This window comes from Cryptomeria japonica, chromosome 2 (assembly GCF_030272615.1).
Source record: "Cryptomeria japonica chromosome 2, Sugi_1.0, whole genome shotgun sequence".
In the NCBI taxonomy this organism is placed as follows: domain Eukaryota; kingdom Viridiplantae; phylum Streptophyta; class Pinopsida; order Cupressales; family Cupressaceae; genus Cryptomeria; species Cryptomeria japonica.
Window position 1 is genome coordinate 137138052 of NC_081406.1, and position 23748 is coordinate 137161799.

General features: G+C 37.2%; 1 protein-coding gene across 5 annotated transcripts in view; it reads left to right on the forward strand.

Annotated features, from left to right (window-relative positions):
* Window positions 1-22633, forward strand: part of LOC131073241 (pentatricopeptide repeat-containing protein At1g62910) — a 55221-nt gene extending 32588 nt beyond the window's left edge. For 3 of the 5 annotated variants that reach the window (XM_058009640.2, XM_058009636.2, XM_058009641.2), the window contains exon 3: window positions 16461-20943. The gene's annotated coding sequence lies outside the window, so the exon portion shown is untranslated. The other 2 variants (XM_058009639.2, XM_058009638.2) reach the window with 2 other exon arrangements.
* The last annotated feature ends 1115 nt before the right edge of the window (window positions 22634-23748 follow it).

Here is a 23748-nt window from a genome sequence, read left to right on the forward strand (position 1 = left end):
TATAAATTGAAGATTTTCATGAGCACAGAAAGGCCTCCAGGAGGAAAATCGCTCCTGTCCCTCAGTGAAGGACCGGAGCTACAATTCAAATTTCGCCTTGTCCTTGCAAAATTTCGAGAGTTTAATGATTTGAGGACGTCCGAAGGAAGATACTTTGCCAAATGAATATAATTTGATATGCAAAAAACGAAGGAGAATGACCTACATTGACCAAATCGCTCCTGTCCCTCTCCAAGGGACCAGGGCGAAATACCTTGCAACTCTCGTCCCTCTCCCAGGGACCATAGCGATTTCCTTCATTTTGCAAAATCCAGACAAGGGTCAAGGCAAGTTTACGTTCAAAAAACAAAGGAAAACATGAGGTGAACGCATTGAATATAATTTGAAGATTTTTTGGACGTCCATACCAGTATTAAATGCCTAGTTCGCTCCTGTCCCTCAGGAAGGGACCAGAGCGATTTTTGATATGATTGTTTTTCTTGCAAAGTTACAAATGATGTCAAGGCATGAACGAATAGAGGGAAGAAGGACGAGTCCGTTGAATATAAACTTGGAATCAGGCAAAGTGAGATAGTGGCCACAAGGGAAGGATCGCTCCTGTCCCTCTCCAAGGGACCAGGGCGATGATGATGATAATACTCTCTATGCAAGTTCAAGGTCGTTCCTCCAAAGTTCAAGGCCGATCCAAGTCAAGACAAAGGGTGGCGAAGACATTTTAGAGCATTTCTATCAAGTGCAAGGTTGTAAAGGTCATCACATGGAGGGAACGTGCACTCTAAGACCCAGATCGCTCCTGTCCCATGGGAAGGGACCAGAGCGATACCTACATAATGGCGTAAATTTCAAAAGGCAAACAAGTTTCGAGCAACCAAGAAGGTCGAAAGGACGTCATTTCACGCAATGAAGATGATGGCGAATTGATAAAAACAAGAACAAGCACATAATAATGAACTTCGCTCCTGTCCCTCAGGAAGGGACCAGAGCGATGTTAGATGTATTGATCATTTTGAGCAAGATTTACGTAAGGACAAGATTTCGCAAGGTCTTAGAGGGTCCACAGAAAGGTAGAAGGGTGATGCATGAAGATTTCAAACGTTAAATAATCACCAAAATTGACTTAGGGATCATATCGCTCCTGTCCCTCTCCAAGGGACCAGGGCGATTTGCTTTGGATCCTTCGTTTTGCTTCAAGTACGTGCTAAGTCAAGACTCCATAAGGATAAACAAGGTTCAAGCCATCATTTGATGATAACATACGAGAGTTTTAAACGTCCAAACATTGCTAATCAAGGTAAAAGCTCATATCGCTCCTGTCCTTTGGACAAGGACCAAGGCGATACTATCAAAACACTCGCGTTCCTTCAAAGATCAAGGCGAAGCAAGGTTAGGAAGTGCGAAGGACGACGTTTGAAGGACATTGCAAAGGAGATCGAAGTTTAAAAGTCGCCAAGATCAAGGAGAAATAATGGATCGCTCCTGTCCCTCTCCAAGGGACCAAGGCGATGTTAGGCAAAGCACATGATATTCTTTGAAAATCACGTTAAGGCAAGGACGCACAAGGTTTTAAATAGCATTTGGAAGATGATACAAGGAAAGGATCGTACCAAAATGGAGAATTTCAAGCAAAAAACTTAGGATCGCTCCTGTCCCTCTCCAAGGGACCAGGGCGATAATGGTCATAAAATGCATTTGCTCGCACAAGAAAGAAATTCAAATTCGAAGGACCACCAGATGATCGATTTGGAACGTGGAAATGAAGGAGTTGAACGTTGAAAACGCAAGAATCATGCTAAAGATGGTGAATCGCTCCTGTCCCTCTCCAAGGGACCAGAGCGATGAGGTACGTCCCTTTATTTTCATATTTTTGGCGCCAAATTAAACAATTCAAATATCCTTAAATGCTAAATCGATTTAAAAAATTGAAAATCCTATTTAAATTGGCATTTAATATGGCGTTAATCTTTATTAATTATTTTTTTGCCTTTATTAAAATCGAAATTTGCAAATAAAAAATGCAAGGCATTAATAATTAATTATTTAATTAATAAAAAATCGATTTCAAGCGCTCATATATGGAAGTCGGCCTTGTTATGTCATTGCAAATCATTTAAAAATCGTTTGAAATTGTTATATTTCATCAAGTCGGCCAAAGAGATAAATCGATGAGAGCGCTATATATAGGGGGGTGAAAACTATTATTTTCACATCATTATTTTACCTCTCTACATGCGAATCAAGGAAGACGAAGGAAAGTGTTAAGTTTGTTCAAAGATAGTGCGAATATTATCCAAGGTGGCGCAAGTTTTATTCATACCAAAGGTGGCGCTAATATAGAGTGCGAATTACATTGAAGACCAAGGGTGGTGCGAGTTTGAAGGTTCATTTGAAACCACGTCCAAGGCGAACTTGAAGACCACGCCAAAGTGCGAGTTTGAAGATCCATTTGAGACCACGTCAAAGGCAATAATTGAAGATCACGTCCTGTCCAGAGGTGGCGAAGTCAATTTTGAGGAGATCATATTGAAGATTACTTTATACCTCAATTTTGCCTAGGCGAATTTTGTTTTTGCATTCTAGAGTTAGCTCTCTATCGAGGTATGGCGATTTATTGTTATTGTTTTATTCATTCATCGTCATATTTCAAATTTTGAAATTTTGATTCTTGAATTTCCCTTAGCTCAATCGTTGTATTTTAGGAAATGATAACTCTAGAGACTTATCATGAGGTTTCCTAAAATTTATCTCTCTTATTTACGTTATTTATTGCAAAATCTATTTCTTATAATGAAATGTTGTGTAGGTATGGCGACCCCAAAGGCGGGAGCATCCACCAGTCGCTCGGCTCTCATGAAAGAAGATCAGAAGACCGAAGAAGTGGAGACCAAGATCGTGTCCAAGTGGAGCAACATTGGAGATACAAACTTGGGGAACTTTAGCACGAAGAAGTTCCGAGAGGTCCCTTACATCGGCAAGCCATCACCTGTCGCCCGGAGAATAATAGAGAGTGGCATCATCAAGGCGGCCGGTTTTCCTCCAGCCATTCAGTGCCACGAGTTAATGATCGAGTGTGCCCGTCATTACAATCCACAGTCCAGGACAATTGTGTCCAACGAAGGAAACACTTTGGCGTACCTTTCAGAGGAAGCCATAAGTGAAGCCTTCCATCTTCCAGAGCACAAGGACATGATATACAAGAGTATTGAAGGAGCCAGATCAGTGTATGATGATGATCCAGATGCTTGCTTAAGCATAATCAACAAGAACTGGCTGCTCAAGAGTCGTCCCCGTCTGAGCAAAGTACCGAACACACCGCACAGGATTGATTTCCAAGAGGAGTACAGAGATTTGATCACCATGCTCAACAGAGTTACAGGAGCACCTCATGCCTTCTATTTTGAGAAATGGATGTTTTACTTCATCCAGGTGATTGTTCAAGGAAAGGGTACAATACATTGGGCTAGGATAATTAGCCATTGCTTAGACGTACAGTTGAGAAGACTCAGGGCTACTAAGTCCTTCCACATGAGTTCATATGTCATCTATGCCTTAATCAGGAGCGTTGAGTACGCAGGACTACCTCACAGAGGAGTGATTGGAAGAGGACCCGGCGAGGTCAGAGTTTGTGAATCCTATACCTACTTGCATCATCCACCAGGGAAGAACTACAAGTTAATCAATGATACTTTCACGATGAACATCACAAGGACGTTGCAAGGAGGGATTCACAACAGATTATCTCAGGATGCCCAGGAATTCATCAAGAGGTACGGTGCTTGGTTCATTCAGTTTCCCAAGTTCACTTACATCAGAGTGTATGGATGTCCTTTACCTCCATACATGTTGCCGAGGTACCCGACAGATAGAATTGTGTTACTTGAAGTAACAAGGCAGTTGGCAGCATATGTGAAGGCATTCAGACACAGACATCAGAATGGAGTTCAGGTACCTATTATTTTGGGTAATTCAGTTGAGGTATGTCCTACTGTCTTAGCCATGGATGACGCAGAGAAGGAGTTAGCCTTGTATCCCTTTTCATCTTTTGCTTGGAGGAATAGTTTTGATCCCCATGGACATTTAGAGGAGACGGTCGGTAGAAGATTTAGACATGAGTACCAGATTGAAGATTTTATGATGAATCTCCTAGATGATCTCGAAGTGAAACGAAAGATACATTCTAGATTGCCTTTGGATTTCATCAGGAAATGTAAGATTTACAGAGTAGCCGACCAAGCTCAGGACAACGGCAGGCACATCCAATCTTCATATGATAGAGAAAGCAAAACAATAAGTTTGAATTGGAATGAGCCCGAGGCCGTGGATTTAAATGATTTGATGGCACCAGTCTTGTCTTGTACTCGCAGATGGATAGACGTTCAACATCAGAAGTTGAGAGAACAAGGCATAGCTATGTCTTTTACTTTGGAAGAAAAGCCAGCCGAAGGTGGAGCCAGTGTTAGTGAAGGCAATCCTAATCCTAGGAATTCAGGTGAAGGTAACTTTCGATGTGCCAGTGAGGGCAATCTTCATTCGAGAGGTTCGAAGAGAAAGGAAAGATCAGAAAAGAAAGAGCCTTCCAAGAAAAAGCAAGGTGCCAACAAAGATCAAACACCAGGTACTTCTTCCAGACCAGAGGATAGAACAATTCGAGTGGAAGAATCCATGGAATCGATGGTACAGAATGATAGGCAGGAGGAAGGACAGGCACAGCATGTTTCATCCGATGGATCTCTCCAAGACTATGATTTAGATAATGATAATGAAGTAACATCTCCTCCCAGACAAGAAGAAATAGTACATAAAGAGATTCAAGTTCAAGAGACAAGATCAAATATCCCAGATTGGTTGAAGGAAAGATTGACTAAGGTGATCGTAATTGAGGACGAGGACAGTGCAATTGATTTAGAGAGCCTTGTTGGACGTTCACATATGACAACAGAGAAGAAGAAGGCTACAAAGATGTCCAAGATGGTTCGAGATGAGACTAGATCTAGAAAACTGCAGATAGCTACACCGGCAGCAGACAAATATGAGGGTGAGATCCTAGCAGAGGACTATCATATACAGACTATTGAGTTAGGACCATCCACAGCAGAGCAGACTTTAGATGATGCCACCGACACATTTGAGGCATTGAAGGACAAGTTTAGAGAAGAAGTAGAAAAGAATAGAAAGCTTGAGAAAGAGGTCGGTGCATGGAGGACATATTTCAGTCATATCAATGAACCTTTGGGACGTCAAGATCCAGTTAGATCACCATTGCAGGCATTACCCCTTCAATCAATCAATGAAGCAGAAAGATTCAGGAATATGGTCCAGCGTACATGTAGTTGGATGGATAGATCTCACACGGTGGCCATTGAGTTTGTTACAAGGATGTCGAAGATCACCCATCAGGCTATCCAAGTTCTTGAGATTATTCACAGATTGATGGCAACAGTAGCTGCATTTGCCCATACCAAGGACGTTGTCATCCCTGTCTTAAAAGTTATAAGACACACATCCAGAAGAATTTTAGCACAAGAGAGGATCTTAGAAGGTGATTCTCACAGTTTGTTTCAGTGGTCAACCTTACTCCATATAAAGAGTGTTCTCTTTGAGGACATCAGTGTTAGATGTGGTCAAGTTGAGGAGGTGATCAATCCAATCCAGGACAGAGTATTTGAGGTACTTCGTACCATTCTTGGCAGAAGGATCGAGGTCGAGACAGATGTGGATATACAAGAATTTGAGGATAGAATCAAGATCATCTTTCGCAAGGACGCAGATGTTACAGATGAGCAGTATGATCAGATGTATGCCACCATGCTCCTGATTGATAGAACAAAGGAACTTGAACCTACTTGGGACACAGCTCTTCTAGATGCATTTGATCAGGTTATCCACTTAGAAGAGAGTATCAAGAATCTTCCCGAGATTCCAAGCACAGAAGTCGAAGAAATCGTGACAAAATTCATTGCATATGCTAAGAAAGAGAATTGGAAAGGGAATAAGATTCTAGATGAAAGGTTGTTACAGATGACATGACATCTTATTTCTCATTGGTTGATACCTCCTAGATTTTTGTGCCAAATTTAATATTTGGCTATGTATTTAATGTTGTTCAGTAAAAAGGAGGTCATTTGTAACAAACCCTAATTAGGGTTTAGGTGTCATGATCTTGTCCATTGATTTACTTTCAATCTGGACCTTTCATTGTAACTGGGGATGCTATTTATACCCCCATTTTTCATTTCATTAGAGAGAATAGAAAAAATAGTGAATAAGTGAGAGAGATAATAGTTGATTAGAGTTAGAAGCAATTTTTATTTTGTAGCAAGATTGAGTCTTGAAGAGAGAAACTCAAGCAATTGTTGTATATGATGACTTGGAAATCAATAAAATATTGAAGTTATGGTGTTTTGTTGCAAATTTCTTAAGTTATCTTCATGGTTGTTGGATGTACTTGAATCACGCTCAATCAAAGTAATTTGTTAATTTGAAAGACTAAGTGTGAGATTTGATATTTGGTAGGATTCGCAATCCAAACCACTAGCTTCTTGCTGATTGTAGGAACGCCTTGCGTGGTCGACTGGAAAACATTTTGAGTCCTTAACCTTCAAGCATTTTCGCATCTAGGATATGTACCTTCGTAGTAGTGTCCTTGGTCTTTGATGCATTGAACACCATTATTACCTTAGAAGATCGCACTAATTTCAATTAAGTTGTTATCTTATGGCAAAATTGAAGTTGGTTGAGTCTTGCCAAATCTCATTCATGCTAAGTCGTTCATAGGGTTAGGCTAGATTAGACCTCTTAAGCCCTATCTTTTTCCATTTTTTTTGAAAGTGCCTTTTAGTTTAGTGAAATCTTCGAGCCTTTGGAATACGTAAGACGCCTTGGAGGAAACAGCAAATCACATCATACCACTAAAAAAGCTTGTCCACATGTGGAGACCCCACTAAAAGAACCTTGGAGTCCATCTAACTGATCCTTTTTGCAGATCTTCAGCAGTTAGAGACTATTTTCTCAAGAGAGGATAAGATACCTATTGGTATTTTATTCTGTGTATGATTGTGTACAAAATACACGTCAACACATCCTTAGAAGATTGCACTAGTTCTAGTGGAGTTGTTTGTATATGGTGAAGCTGTAACTAGTTGAGTTTCACTTGTGTCAATTTTCTTCATTTCATTCATTTTAGAATAGCTTAGGAATCCTCTAAACCCTCATCCTTTTGCCATTTTTTGAGTAATCATCTAGTAGTTTTAGGAGAAAATCCATTGCATACCATCTGCTAATCACTTCATGAGATCTTTTTCGAACCATAAATGCCCCTAGATGAAACAACAATCACAACGATTAACTAGGCTTATCCATACGTAGTGATCCTACATACACGAACCTTGGAGTCTTTTTTTGGGTGATCCTTAAGCCTAATCTTCAGCATCCAAAAGATTTTGTTCAAGTGAGGATAAGATACCTTGGTATTTTATTCTGAGTTTGCATGTGCCTGAGCAACAGATCAACAGAGTCCATTTCCATTGCTCCTCTTTTGGAGCGATTTTCACTTCCATTGCTCCCCTTTGGGAGCAAAATTTGCTTCCTTTGCTCTTGATTGAGAACAAATTTGCCTCTAGACCTCACATTGGGCGTAATTTGATACACTTGAGTTGGTAGAACAAAGAAAAATCAGTAAGAAAGTGTTAAGTTTCAAATTGGAGGCCATTTCCTTTTCTCCTTGTTGGGAGTCAATTTGTGTTCCTTTGCCTGAGTCTAGGAGCAGAATTCTTGCTAAGGCTGTCCTTAAAGCTAATTTGACTCATCTACACACTAGGAAGGCAAAATCACAAGGTCTAAGTTGATGCAAAGGCAAGGAATTGATAAAACCTAGCTAAGAGGTGAGTTTGAGGTCTACTTCCTTTGCTCTCTGACAAGAGCGAATTTCACTTCCATTGCTCCTTGTTGGGAGCGAATTTGTGTTCCTTTGCTTGAGTCTAGGAGTGAAATTGATCTCAAAGCCTTTCTTAAGGTTGATTTGATGCACTTGAAGTGATGAAAGGCAAAATTTGATTAAGTGAGAGAGAATTTCCTTTGCTCCTTGGTTGGAGTGAAATTCGCTTCCATTGCTCCTCAGTGGGAGAAAATTTCACTTCCATTGCCATGGTTTAGGAGCGAAATTTCTCCTAAGGCCTTCCTTGACCTCAATTTGACATGTTTTCATGTGTGGGTGGCTAAAAGACTTAAGGTTTGAGTCAATGAAATGAAGGTAAGTGGATAAGATTGAGATAAGTATCCATATTGCAATGACTTCCTTTGCTCATTGATTGGAGCAAAATCCATTTCCTTTGCTCCTCATTGGGAGCGAATTTCACTTCTATTGCCTCTTTCTTGGAGCGAAATCATCTCCAAGACGCTTGGTGGAAGAAATTTGACAAAGCTTGCATATGAAGAGATGAATTGATGAGTGAAGAACAAGAATTTGACTAAGTATAAATTTTTTTCCTTTGCTCCTCTCTAGGAGCGAATTCTTGTTCCATTGCCTCCTTTTGAGAGTGAAATGCTCTTCCTTTGCTCATGAATAGGAGCAAAGTTGATTTCAAGACAATTCTTGAGGTTATTCTAAGCTATTTTCACCCATGGGTGACTAGAACCTAGAGTTTGAGTTGATAAAGTGGAGATATTGAATGAAATTTTGACTAAATGGTTACTTCCATTGCTCCTTGAGTGGAGCGAAATTACCTTCCATTGCCCTTCTTTGAGAGCGAAAATCATCGCAAGGCAATTTTGATGACAATTACAAGCATTTCACATGGAGGAGATGTCGATTGATGAACTTCCATTGCCTTGATGTTGAAGCGAAAATCACTTCCTTTGCCACTTTAGAGGAGCGAATTTCTCTTTTGCCAATTGAAAGAGATGCATATGCCAAAATTTGCTAAGTGTTGGAAAATTTCCATTGCTCCCATTTTGGAGCGAAAACTACTTCCTTTGCTCCCTGAGAGGAGCGAAATCACCTGCCTTTGCTCTTTCATGAGAGCGAATTCCCTTCCAAGACACTCATTGAGGGTAATTTGATGGTTTTTGCACATAGAGACTTAAAAACTCAAGGAATGAATGAGGTACAAGAGATCAATTGATGAAGAGGTGATGGAATGATGTTGAACTTCCTTTGCTCCTCATAGGAGGGAACTTGGCCCCCATTGCTCCAACTTCCATTGCTTATCCTTTGGAGCAATCTCCTCTATAGATGCTCTTATCAAACCTACAAAACACATAGAAAATCAGAGACTGTCAAATTAAGAGGGTGTATAAAGGTTATATATCATATGTGTGTTTCATATCATATTTGTTATGTTTGCAAATGTGAAAGGAGGATTGCAAGACCTCGCCACCATGCAACTTCAAAGAGGAAAACTTCATCAACAAGCACAAGAGTATCCAGGAAGGTGACTACACAAGGACTTCAAGATAATCAAAAGATTTCATAAAAAGGGGAAGTCATACAATCACCTCAACGCAAGGCAGTCACAAGATCCAAAACTAAGAGGAAGTCAACATCTACACCTTGCACCTCCATGATTGAGACATTCAAGAGGGTAGTTTCAAAAGAGTTAATCAAAGTTAGAAGATTATCATCATCACCACATTGAGTAAACTGAATAATGTTGAGTATCAAGAGATATTGCTCAATATTCATTCATGATGATCTCCCAAGTCTACAAGTGCAAGTCGAGGTGTCATTTCAATCACTACTCACCAAACCAGAGAAGTTCCACCTCAACATGTCTTGATTCAATGAACCAAGCTCATCATACGGAGACACAAACTCCAATGCGCCTACCCCCACTATCTATTGATCAAACACTCCAGAGATGACATGTGTCAAAATGTTGTAATTATTTCATTGGCCAGAATAAAGTTTGTTGTAACAAACCCTAGTTAGGGTTTCATTGTAAAATCTCGGCCAATTATCTCAAATCAATCTAGGCCATTCATTGTAAAATGAGCTCTCTATGTAAAGCTCAAGCTCTTCATTTGTAAAGGTTAATATAATAGAAGAATAGAATAGAGAATAGTTCAATAGCATATAGCAATTAGAGTAGAAGTTAGATTAGGAGAAGACAAAGATTGTTGCCAAAACCTTTTTGTAAAGAACATATGATTTCATTGAAGTTATGGTGAATTAATGTGTCATTTCAACAAGTTGCATGGTCTCTACTTCTCAATTCATTTGCTTTCATCCTGATTAGATTAAATGGAAGAATTTGTTGAATGCATTTGTGTGGAATCTGTTTAGTCCATACCACTAGCCTCTTGCTTATTGTAAGTGTGCCTTGTGTGGTCAACTGGAATGATATGAGCTTAATTTCAAATTGTTATATATCCATTGTTTATGCATTAACTTGAATGGTAATCTATGTTTGATGATAATGATTTGAACATCTTTGAATTGCACCTTACAAGATTGCACTGAGCTTGTGTCAAATTGTTTAGTTTGATGGTGAGACACCTTGCCCTGTAGGATTCTATCGAATCATTCACTCTTCTCTTTCATTCTTAGGATTAGAATAGACTCCCTAAACCCCATGCCTTTTGCTCTTTCTTTATTCTCCAAGCAAGTAGTTAAGATCAAAGTCCCAACAATTCAAGCATTCAACAATTCAACATAAGTCCCCTTGTGATTCCAACATCATCACATCAAACCATTGAGCTTATCCACATGTCCTGACCTGACATATAAGAACCTTGGAGTTGTCTCAAGTGATCCTTAAGCTAATCTTTAGCATTTGAGTAACTTTGTTCAAGAGAGGATAAGATACTTTTGGGTATATTAAAACTGTGTTAGACTGTGCATAAAAAACACATCAACAAAACTGGCGCTAGAAGGAGGGCATGACCTCGATGAATTCTTGAACAACCGAACTCCAGGTCATATCAATTCATATTTGCAAAGAGTAATCTTAGAGCCATTTTTCACTCTCCTCCATGCTCAACAGAATTAGGAGGGCACGACTATGAATATATGCTTGAACAATCAAAGACGCTGATTGTTGGGTCGTTAGTCGGACTTGCAGAAGGGAAGAAGCACTTCATGCAGCTGGAACCAATTGAGCTTTCAAGCTAAATTCAAGATTTGTAAGATCTCTTTATTCCAAAAAATCCCCAAAAAGTGAAAAACCAAAAAATTCCAAAAAAAATTAGAAAATCAGAAAATTAGAAAACTAGAGAATTAGAGAGCTAGAATTAGAAAAGATATTAGTGTTCAAGAGAGATAAGAGAAGGACTTGAAGAATTGTTGTTACTTTGCTATTGGGTTAATAAAAAACATTGAAGGTATGGTGTTTCTATTCGATCCCCGAAGCTTCTTGCATGGTTTTTCATCCTCTCAAGTCAATCTTTGATATTAGTTTAGATTGAATGATGGGATGTTATGTATGATTTGTGGTGAGACTCCTAATCCATACCACTAGCCTCTTGCTGATTGTAAGTGTGCCGTGCGTGGTCAACTGGAATTATTGAAAGTGCTTAAGTTTGATTGTTGCTTGATCATGGATATGCATTCAATTGATGGTGTAGTCTATGCTTAGTAGCGATTTAAAAATCTTTGAATGTCCTTAGAAGATGGCACTAGTTATGGTGGAGTTGTTATTGCATGGCAATACTAAGACTAGTAAAGTTTAACTTGAATTGTCCATCATCCATCTATTCTTAGGAATAGCTTAGCATCTATCAACCCTCATTTTTTGCAATTTTTTGATAAACATCTAGTAGTAGTAGGAAAGAGCTTAATTGAATATGATTCAAAGAAACCATTCCTTGAAAATTAAGCATATTTATCCTAAGAATTTACGCAAGGCCCCGTGGAGGAACAACAATCACAACAACCAATTGTGGTTATCCACACGTAGTGACCCGACATATAAGAACCTTGGAGTTGTCTCAAGTGATCCTTAAGCTAATCTTCAACATTTCATTAACTTTGTTCAAGAGAGGATAAGATGCTTTTGGGTATTTTATTGTGTGTTAGACTGTGCATAAAAAACACATCAACAGGTCGTTATAACTGTTATTGTCAGTAGACATAAGACTCTTGATTAAGAATCCAGTGGGATAGATGAATATATAAGATTTGTGAGTCAGTTGTATCCTAATGTGGACAAGTCGAGTAAGAGTGGTGAAGTCTGATAGCACGTGTGTGCACTTTATTGAAACCTTGGCCAAGGTGGCGTCACATTTAGCATGCAATCGTCAATTCACATGAACCAGATACACTTCTAGTTAGATGGTCATACTAGTTAGGGGTTTCCTATAGTGTGTGTGTTAGAACAAATATTAAATGCCAAATTCCTTGAAAATTAAGCATATTTATCCTAAGAATTTACGCAAGGCCCCGTGGAGGAACAACAATCACAACAACCAATTGTGGTTATCCACACGTAGTGACCCGACATATAAGAACCTTGGAGTTGTCTCAAGTGATCCTTAAGCTAATCTTCAACATTTCATTAACTTTGTTCAAGAGAGGATAAGATGCTTTTGGGTATTTTATTGTGTGTTAGACTGTGCATAAAAAACACATCAACAGGTCGTTATAACTGTTATTGTCAGTAGACATAAGACTCTTGATTAAGAATCCAGTGGGATAGATGAATATATAAGATTTGTGAGTCAGTTGTATCCTAATGTGGACAAGTCGAGTAAGAGTGGTGAAGTCTGATAGCACGTGTGTGCACTTTATTGAAACCTTGGCCAAGGTGGCGTCACATTTAGCATGCAATCGTCAATTCACATGAACCAGATACACTTCTAGTTAGATGGTCATACTAGTTAGGGGTTTCCTATAGTGTGTGTGTTAGAACAAATATTAAATGCCAAAATATGGCGTGGTTTTTGGAAAGAGCATATTTATCTTTGGGAAGGCATGTAATGGTAGAAGACAATTTTAGACGAGTGGCACTTTTTGGAAGAGAATGTTAGAAGATAATGGACAAATGGCAAATGGAGTTACATTTCTTGCATGCAAGCATCTTCCCATTCTTGGTGTGGGATTTGGAGGCAAAATGAAATTTGAATGTGTTCGTCATTTAATTAGTTTTTGGCTATTTGTGTTTCATTCACTTGTCATTTCAATAGGTTATTGCTGTTCTTCTTCAAAGGCTGAGAAACCATTGAAGGAGTAATCTTCCAGGCTGATAAACCAGGGAGATAGAGACTTGCTTGCAGTGTGTTTACAAGTCTCCAGTGGCAATCACATTCAGGGGTTGCAGTTGTGCATCAAAGAGCTACTTTGTGTGTCTTGTTTTGCAGGAGTTTGTAATGGTTTTGTGTGTGTCAGTTCTTAGTTTATTTCCAAATTGGTTTGTTGTGATAGCAGCATATTTTGCTGTTTTTGGAGTAGTGTTAACAGATATATTTTCTGAAAATAACTTTATGGGAATTTTGAAGAGTGTTTTTGGGTTTTACAGTGAGTTTGTGTAGCTTTTGAGCTCTGTTTTTGGAGTCTATTTTGTAAAGTTTCATGAAAGATTTGTAGACTGTTATAAACATCATTTTGCAGTCCTTTATAATGCCAAAATTTCTGTAGAATCTTCTATTTGAGTTCCTATGAAGTTTAGTGTTTACAGGCTAAATAGTGGAATTTTCGGTATTCCTGATTTCACTGTTTATTATAATTTGCAAATCTGAGTTGGGTTATTGTTATTTTGGTAATTCTGATATAAAAATGCACGTAAGGGTTATTATATGGTATGTCAATTTATTTCCTTCTTGGGTATGAGTATGAATATATATGCATGTATGTTCAAAAATATAAATTATAAGAACAATGATACTCATAATTGCCAAAAAATATAATATTTTAATACCTCATATTCATAGTATGCAAAAATGAAAATACATGGGAGTCTTAAAATGTCATTACACAATGAAAATTCAAACTATAATCAATATTTAATATCCATATTCTTCTTCATCAGAAGCATCAAGGTCAACATCAACATTTGGTTTAGTTTCATTTGAACCACAATCAATTGGTTGCCACTCCCACTACCTGTGTCAAGTGCAGAAGCTGGTTCAATATCATTTTGCAAACATTTGATAAAATGCCAAATCATTAACAATACAAGGAAAGTGATTTCACAAAACATTAACAAACAGCTGCTACATATGCACAATGTAAATCAACTGAAATCAATCTCATTAATGCTGATATAAAGTTTACTAATGTTGTGTTCACAGGTACGATTCACAAATGCATCTGAAATGATTTAATTGCTTGCTTCTTGGCATATTTTGATATAAAATGCTGTTACAAATTTATGATACAGCTAGGATTGGATGGATAAAGGAAATGGCATACTCAAAATGATGAAGAGTGAAACTGAGGTTTTAATGTATCCAAACTATGCCTAGGTATGACCCATAGTATTGCCTGGGCACTTGGTTTGCTGTGGGTCTTTCACAGAAGGACTCATAGACAAACCCGAGCACTCAAGAAGTACCCTAGCCATACCTAGGGTCATACCCGTACTTGGACCGTACCCTTACTAGGACCCAGGCTTTATCAGTAGTACCCAGTAACATAGCTTTTAGTCAAGCACATTGGATGGACATACAAATCTTCAAGATTGATTTGGGATCTTGGTAACTCTAGAAATATTTAATCAAGTGGGGAAGAAATTATAAAGCACCCTAGTTCCAATTGCTTGGGGACAAGCAATCTTGAGAAAGGTAGACTATAATGTTGCCTCTTTAAAAATAAGTCAAGTTAAATACCCATAATACATTTCCCATGTGCCTTGGGAATTTCACCTTATGGAAATGAGATTATAATAATAAATTAAAAGGATCATAATCTCACAAAACGGGTCTGCTTGAATGATATTATAAAATGAATTTATAATAAAGAGTGCTTCGAGGTTTCTTATAATTATAGTTTATTTTAAATAATTCCTCTCAAATATCAATCAAACATCATGTAGAAAATTCAAGGTAAACTCTATTTAAGAGAGGCCAATCAACGAGGCTTTAATATTGATGAACTAATCTATTTTCTTATATTTTCTCCTCATTGGAGCAATGACTTTGGTTCAATTAACTTGAGGACAAAAACCTTCTAAGTTTGGAATTGGAGGATGAAAACCCACAATTCCTTGGAGTGATTTCACATGGAAATCACAATTGTGGAGATTTGATTAATTTCTACTTTAGTCTAATCCAGAAATTTCAGAACTTGATGCATTCCCAACAGTATCATTTGGACTCATCGCAGCCTTAGAACTTTGATTAGATGAACAATAGTTGGTAGACTCTGACTAGGCGAAAACTCAACAGACCCAAAAGTTGTGAGTCAACAAAAACTCGGAAAAAAATTTGGCAACTTAAAAATTGCTTAAATTTCTTTAAAAACATATTTGGTTTTTTCAAAATTCAATAATAAAATGTATCCAATGAGTCCATAAATGAATACAAAAATGTTTTCTATTAAGTTTGATTAATTTGAATACAAATCGAGTACAAATTTGCATCATCATATGTAATCCTGATACAATAGGTAGCCGACAATTAAAAGTGTGCTCACTTTTTGAACTCAAGTGTAACATGTTGGAAAGTGGAAGCATTCAAGTTAGTATTTTTTGGCTCCATATCTCACAGCTTCATGGGGGTTTGGGGGTAGTGCCCCTAGTAGAGTTTGGGGGCAGAACCCCTCATGGAGTCCGGAGGCAGTGGCCCCTAGCAAATTTCCTATTGGTTGAGGAGCAGAGCCCCTACCACCAAGCCCAAATGAAGACCTTCAAAACTTTATAGACCTCATGGTGCACACTGTTTTCATAAATTTTTGTAACTCAATGTCAGAGATGGAAAAATTAAAACAAAAATGCAAAAAAATGGTAAAAAATGGATAGATTCATGTCCGATGAGTTTTCCTCATGGGCTCGGTGAGTACTTAGCGAGTTATCAGCCACCAAAAAGAAAGGGCGAGTACTCATGTACTATGCCACCTATGGGATGAACTACACTTGGTCACAGCCCATATTGAATAGTCACATGTCTGATCACAGCATTGGAGTTGATTGAGACAACAGTTTAACTGATTGCTGCCAACAATATTTACCAATTAGAAATCCTGCTGTATTATTACCGAAGACAGAGCTGGTACAGGGAAGATATTGGATCTGATCACCAGGTTGTCAGTATTATTGTGGGACTATTCTACTTTTCACAGCACTTACTCCCATCCAATTTCAACGTAGCAGAGATTCATGGATGAATAAAATTGGAGAATTATTTTATGTTCATGCTGTTCAAGTTATTGACATTTTCTGTAGCTATTAGTATCCTACATTGTTTCAGTTTACAAGCATTCAGAAAATGCACTTTTTTTTGTTTTTGCAAAAACAATAAAAAATAAAAAGTGAAAATGATGAGTGGTAGTGGCTAGAGATAGTATATTTAAACATCCACTTGGTCTATTGTAACAGGATGAAGATAGAACTACTTATGATAACAGCAGGAAATTGTAGGCTCATTGCAGATGTAAACAAGAGCAAGAGCATGCCAGACATATTCAATTTGTTTGTAAGTCACAAATCTGGCCTTGGTAATCTGCTCATCCAACAATTTCCCTATTTCTTCTGGTTTACCTATGCATAGTTGTTTCTTCCAACTTGTTGTCTCTTCCACTTCATCTCTTAATGGTATTGATACAGGTCTGCAAAATTGTTTATTGAAGATACGTCAACTTGTTCATATGTCCTCAAGTAGTTGATGCCTAGTTTTGCATCTCCCTTCAAGTAGTGAAAACTTATCTTGTGCAAGTATTCCAATTGTTTTCTGAGATATAGTGGGATATTAAATAGGTATGGTATGCTTTATAATTTTATTTTGTAGTTAAAAATGGAATAAGATAAACATCCACTAGGCACACCATGATCTAGATCAATATTTTCAGGGAACTCGAATCATATTGGTGTTCGCTGTGGGAATAGGAACTGTAGCTACTTGTTAGTTGGCTAGTGTCAACCCCATCAGGTCTTTTTCTTTACATCTTTATTGGAGAAAAGTGAATGGAAGCATCGAGGAATTGATTGTGTAGAAGTCTATGTATGAGACTGTAGAAATGTGGGAACTGATCTCTGTTGGGATCCATGGATAATGGACAAGTTCTTGACTTTCCTTATATCAATACTCCTATTAGTATATCCCTGTATTTCATTCTACAGCCTTCATCCCTGAATGAATTCAGTTTTATGAGTAAGGATTTAAGGGAAACTTTGTGGTTCTACTCAATCTGCATGGCAAGATTGTTTCCTTGCAAGGACACTCCCACCCATGGAACCCTATATAAATTTGAAATCCTCAAATGGCTTCCCTGCACATACTCCATAATAGTTCTGGGCAGGGAAAATCTATGTACATTTTTGAGGCACATGAGTATTTTTAGGATTGGGGAGTATAATTTCTTCATATGATAATGTTGTGAATCTCTCAAGATTGGGGAGTATAAATTCTTCAGATGATAATGTTGTGATTGGCTATATTCTATTACAAGCTTGGGAAAGAGGTACTAGTAACATACATTTCTTGGATGCGTAATTACACTGAAGGTGTTCCTTATATGAAGTTGTGCAAGCTAACTTGTTAGATCAACGGCTGAACTTCGTTGAAAAGAGATGCAAGACGATTAAATTGATTTGGGCCACCGATTCGCTCCCTTGTGGTTCGTCCGTCAAACGCTCTAATACATGTAAGTGGGTCTTTATTTTCAAAAGGATCTTTCTATCTCTGCTATGACTTTCCGGCAAGCGTCACATCTTCTCGATGGGCATCTCATAGCTTCCACAAGTCACACGCATTACTCTTCTTTTCAATTCGGCGTGACTCCCCATTAACAGTGGAAGGCGGGCTCTATTATGACAATACAGTTCATATCAAATAAATTGCACAAGAAGGTTGTAGACATGTCACAAACTGAAATTGCGCTCCACTGTGCACCCACCACCGTATTTAAACCGCATGTAATAATGGCTTAATCCTAAATGATATTAAATTTAGTATGAGAAACAAGTATTTGATATAGACGTACATCAAGGGCCACCGAAGTTTCCCTATATAGTCTACTTTTCTCATAAATCAGAGGCGGTTAAACTTTAATTTAACTTACAAAAAGCTTAACTCTATATAGTCTACATTACTCTTAAATGGGAGGCGATTATACTTTAATTTAACTTACAAAGATGTTTCATTATGCATTTGATCTTTTCCCCTTAAATCAGTATGCTAGAATTTTATTAAAATAAAAAATCTTGCTAATAGGACAAGGTGCATTATTTAGCAACAATTTTGGAATTTAATTTAACTTACAAAGATGTTTCATTATGCATTTGATCTTTTCCCCTTAAATCAGTATGCTAGAATTTTATTAAAATAAAAAATCTTGCTAATAGGGCAAGGCGCGTTATTTAGCAACAATTGTTCCAAAACATAGATAAGTCAAACATTTAGTCATAGTTTATAATTTTTTTATGATTATTGTTTATATTATTATTCTGAAAATATATTTATTAATAAATCTTGAGTGAGTTGATTAGAGTATTTTTATTTTATTTTAAAAAATTTATTTATATTTTTCTTTTATCTTGATATACAATGTGATTTATTTAAATGTATCAAAAGAAGTATATCAAAGAGGTATATTGCTTCACATTGAGAAATTTCGATTTGGTTCTTGTGGAGATGAGAATCATCGCTCAACAAAATTTGTGGATCAAGTACAATCTTCAAAATTATATACTAGATTTGGGAGGCCACAATGTGATGTCAGTTGATTCCACAATTCAAAATCCTCTTTCTTCTCTTTGATTCACTTCAAGTGTTTAATGGTGTCGCCCCGTTCATCTCTTTGCAAGTGGATGTGCAAACCACATCAATGGTGTACTTGCAATGCATTCCCATGGGAGTAAATCTACATTGTAGATTTGATTGATTCAGTTCTTATCTCCTCTAGAAATTATACATTTTCTATTCAATTTTTGAAGCTGGCAGTTAAATACCACATCCATTTGGATTACCTATCTGAAATACTGTAGAAATCAAATGAGAGAGAAATTGGGAGCACATAGACATTTGTTCTATTCTCTTTGTTTGTCTCTTTTTATCTATCTCCTTCTCCCTCTCCCTCTCTCTCTATATCTTTCTCTATCTTTCCCCCCTCCTCTTTATTTCACCCTCTCTATCTCTCTATCTTTATAATTATCTCTCCCTCTATCTCTCTATGTATTTGTCTCCCTCTTCCTCTCTTGCTCTATCTCTCTATATCTATTTGCTTCTCTATCTCTCCATATCCATTCTTCCATCTCTTTCTATGTCTTTATCTTGTTCTCTCCATATCTCTCTACCTCAATATATCACTCACTATCTCTATATATTTATTTCTTCTATCTCTATGTTTTCCTCTCTCCTCTCTCTCTTTATCTCTCCCTCTCATCTCTATCTTAGTCTGTGTCACCATCTCCATCTCCATCTCTATCATTCCATTTATCTTTGTCTCCTTACCCCTCTTGCTTTCTCTCTATCTTGCACCCCCAATCTCTCCCCCCTCCTATCCCTATCTCTCCCTCTCTCCCCATTGCAAACATAACATGAGTTTGCTACTAATGGAGCATGATTGTCTTCCCGATTCAAAAGTTTTTAATTAATGTTTAGATCCTTATAAGTCGATCCATAACTGATTTGAAGCTATCAATTCTCCATTAACACCTTTGTTGCACAAAGAACATACAAGCTGATGGCCTAACAACTAATCACATGTATTGTACAAATGTATGCAAAAAATAGAGTAATTTTTTTTTATTCACCTTCTAGACCTCTCTCTACCTCTACATATTTCTTTTCCTCTTTCTATCTCCTACCACCCTATCTACCTCTATCTTCCCTTATCCTTGTTTATCTCTATACATGTCTCCCCCTCTCCATCTTCCTCTTCCTATACTTATATATTTATATTGCTTTTCCTCTTTATCTCTCTCCATATGTCTTCTTCCAACACTCCCTCTCTCTCCACCTCATTATTTTCCATCTCTCCACCTCTACATCTTTCCCTCCCTATAACTATCTATATATATATATCGCTTCCTATCTCTATCTTTATCTATGTACCTCTCTCTCTCTCTCTCTCTCTCTCTCTCTCTCTCTCTCCCCCCCTCTCTCCCCCTCACCCACTCCACTCCTCTCCTCTCCATCTCCATATCTATCTTCCTCTCTATCTCTATCGACTTACCCCCACCTCTTGCTCTCCCCCCTCTACATCTTCCTCTCTATCTCTATCTCCTTACCCCCACCTCTTGCTCTTCCCCCTCTACATCTTCCTCTTTTTATCCCTATCTCTCCCTTTTTCTATACTAGTCTCTCCTCTCTCTCCCCATCTCTCCTTATTGCAAAAATAACACGAGCTTGTCGGTAAGGGAACCTAATTATCTTCTATATTCAAAGATCGTACCAATTGACCTCATGTACTACACAAATTTATGCAATATATAGACCAAAATATTTCATATTTGACCTTCCATGAATCTATACCTCTTCGGTGTACCCATTGCACACCAAGGTGCAATTGCTAGTTAAATATTACAATATGGGAGACTCCTTTTCTAGTGATGGCATCATATTTTTTTGTATCTTTGTTCTTAAAATTCAATCATTTTCCAATCCCTATTATGCTATTTGTTTGTTCCATTACATCCTTATATGTGACCATCTGGTTCGGTAGTGGTATTTTGTTTCATCTTTGTTTTGTAGAATTGTGTCAATGCAATATAATTTTTTCGTTAAATGAAATTGTGTAGTGTTTTCTGTATATTCCGATTGTTTAAGACAGTTCAGCTGTGTTATTATGCTTAGCAGTAGGTTTCTTTTTGATCTCTTAATGATCTTAATATATCTTTTCTAGTGTCTTACTATTTTGGTTTTGTAGGATCACTGTGTTATCTGTGGGTTGCAAATGTAGTAATTTAGCCTTGCCAAGGATATCATTTGGCAACATGACATGTTTGAGAATAGCATGACAGCTCTTGGTTTGCCTTCAGGACCAGAAGCTGGTGCAAAATTCTACATTTCAAATTTGGATTTTAAAGTAATGTACGAAGTTAATTCGTTTGATTAGAGACTTTAATGTTTTGCAATAATGATTGAAGACAGAACATCTTCTGGAAGAAACTGTGTACAAATGTTTGGAGATGGCTGCCTTCTTTCATTTGTACGCACAATATTCAAAATTGACTGCAATACTGTTATCTTTAACCATGGTTATTAACTTATTATGTGTTTTTCTGTAAATCAATATCTTGGATTATACAATGTGCAAATTGCTGCTGGCACTCAATTTGGCCTTCTATAAATTCATTGCTAAGGATGGCTCTGTGGTCGTCCTTTGCAGCAACATATTGAAATATATCCGTTGACATTGTTGAAAAGTTTGTCAGTGATGCATGTACATCGGTCTTGAACCTGATATATGCAGTAATATTGAATGGTCGACTTCATGAAACTAAAGACATCAGCAACTTTGATGCAGCAGTTTGATTAGAAAAGACATAAATATGGTAGCTGACTTCATTAGAAAAAACATAAATGATAGCCGATTCTATGTTTAAGAAATGTGATGGCCGACTATGTAGCAAAGGTGGTCTATATGTTTATAAACATTAAGGTGGCAGTTCATGTTTATGTTAATAAACATGCAAACCGACTCATTAACAAGAGTTGCAATGTTTCGTTAGAAGCAGCAAGTGTCAGTTTCAGACATTGATTCATTAAGAGGTATATTTGTGCTAAAGAAAAGGTGCGATTTGATTAGTTAAATAAGCATTAAAGAACAGGAGCGATCTCTTTAGAGAAAATAAACTTTGAAAAGTTGTCTCTTTGTAAAAGTTGCCTCCTTATTGAAGAGTCATTTCCATTCTTAAAGAGATATAGATTGTGTGTGAAAAATGTGTGGTATTAGTGAAGAAAGTAAATAGATCAAGCATATACACCAGATCTAAGGAAGAGCAATATATGAATATTATTTTCAAATTTATGAGGGAATAATATGATCATTTGCAGACCTAATGAGCCGATTATAGCAGATTTTCAAGAGGAGTTGGTGATCGCTTTATGACAGATATATGATCAGATTTATGGCAAATTTGAGAAGGGAATTATAGCAGTTTGAAGAAGAAAGTTATAGATCTTGTGAAGACAAATTGAATGAGGGGTTGATGCCTCTAGCGTGAAAGTTCTCACAAATTGAATGAAGGGTTGGTGCCTCTGGTAGGTTAAGCCTACGAAGTTTGTAAGAGATTGTTATACAAGCAAGTAATTTGCCGTGGTTTTCTCCCTTAAGAGTTTCCATGTAAATATTGTGTTATCGTGTTCTCATGTGCATGATTGTTAAAATTAAGTAACTGATGCTATCATGATTGATAAAGTTTGAATTGGTAAGAAATGTTATACTGATTCAAGGGTCCCTTTGTTTGGCATTGTATTCTTATCTCAAATTGATATGTGACACTAACATTCTGGCTAATTTTTATTGTGATTTTTGGCTACTGTTGATCATATGTGAGTCTGATTCTCAGGTTGTGGTCAACTTGTTGAATAGGCGGCAATTAGATGGGGTTAGTTGGCATTTGGCTTTGATTGTTGATTAGATTCTCAACCTCTGTGCTTCTCTGGAGTCTGTTACTTTTACCTACATTCCTAAAGAATGGAATGGTGTTGCTGATTGTTTGGCCAAGTGGGTCTCTGATCACATTCATAATGTGGGGTATTGGGCTCGGTTACCCCCAGATTTGTCTCAACAGTTGCTTCACTTAGTTGAGCTTGATAGGGCTATGTAATGCCCCTTCTTTGTACTTCTTGTTTTTAATAAATTTTTACCCCTCCTTTATGTTTAATTGGAATTGAGCTGAGCATGGTAGTTGATGAAAGCCAATGAAATAACTATTTCAGCCAGCAACTAGCGATTGAGTCAACTATGAAATAAGGATGCTAAGATGCATCCCTAGGCTACATATGGCCTTATCTAGGAATAGCCAGACTTGCTTTTTCATAATGGTTAAGAGATATATCTGCAAACTTTATGCACAAGAGTAGTGTGCTATAGCTGAGAACCATTAAGGCATTACAGATATCATGTTAATTTAAAATCAAACCATTTGGAATTCTGAAGCTTGCCCCTCTCTTTTTTATCAGTCCAGTTAGAACTTAGAACTGATCTGACTATTTGTTCTCATCATTATTTATTCATTAGTAGTCTTCAGAGTTCAACAATCTAGTCAGCCCATAGCCACCAAATTCTAATTGTATTAATTATTTCAAGGGTGATTTTCAACTGCTCATGAAAATAAGAATCACAATAACTAATTAGGTTATTGCATATAAGATTCTGTACAGAATAAATTTTTGTTAATATTTTGATACAAACTGGGACTTTCAATTATAGTTTTCTGTCCATTGATTTAGAGATATAATTCATCTATAGAAAGATATATGTTCCTTTCCTATGACTACAAACTTTGACTTCACTGAGCGGACGATAAAGAATAAAAATAAAGATTTGTCTTTGAAATACTATCATAGCCTAATTGATTGAGTCTCTAACGTAATGACAATCCTTGGCCTGCAAATTGGAACATAACATATTAGTTTGTTATTCAAATTTAGCTTCTGACTAATAGAGTTTACCATTTTAGAGCTTATTTAAAAGAAAAACATATTTGCAGAATCTCT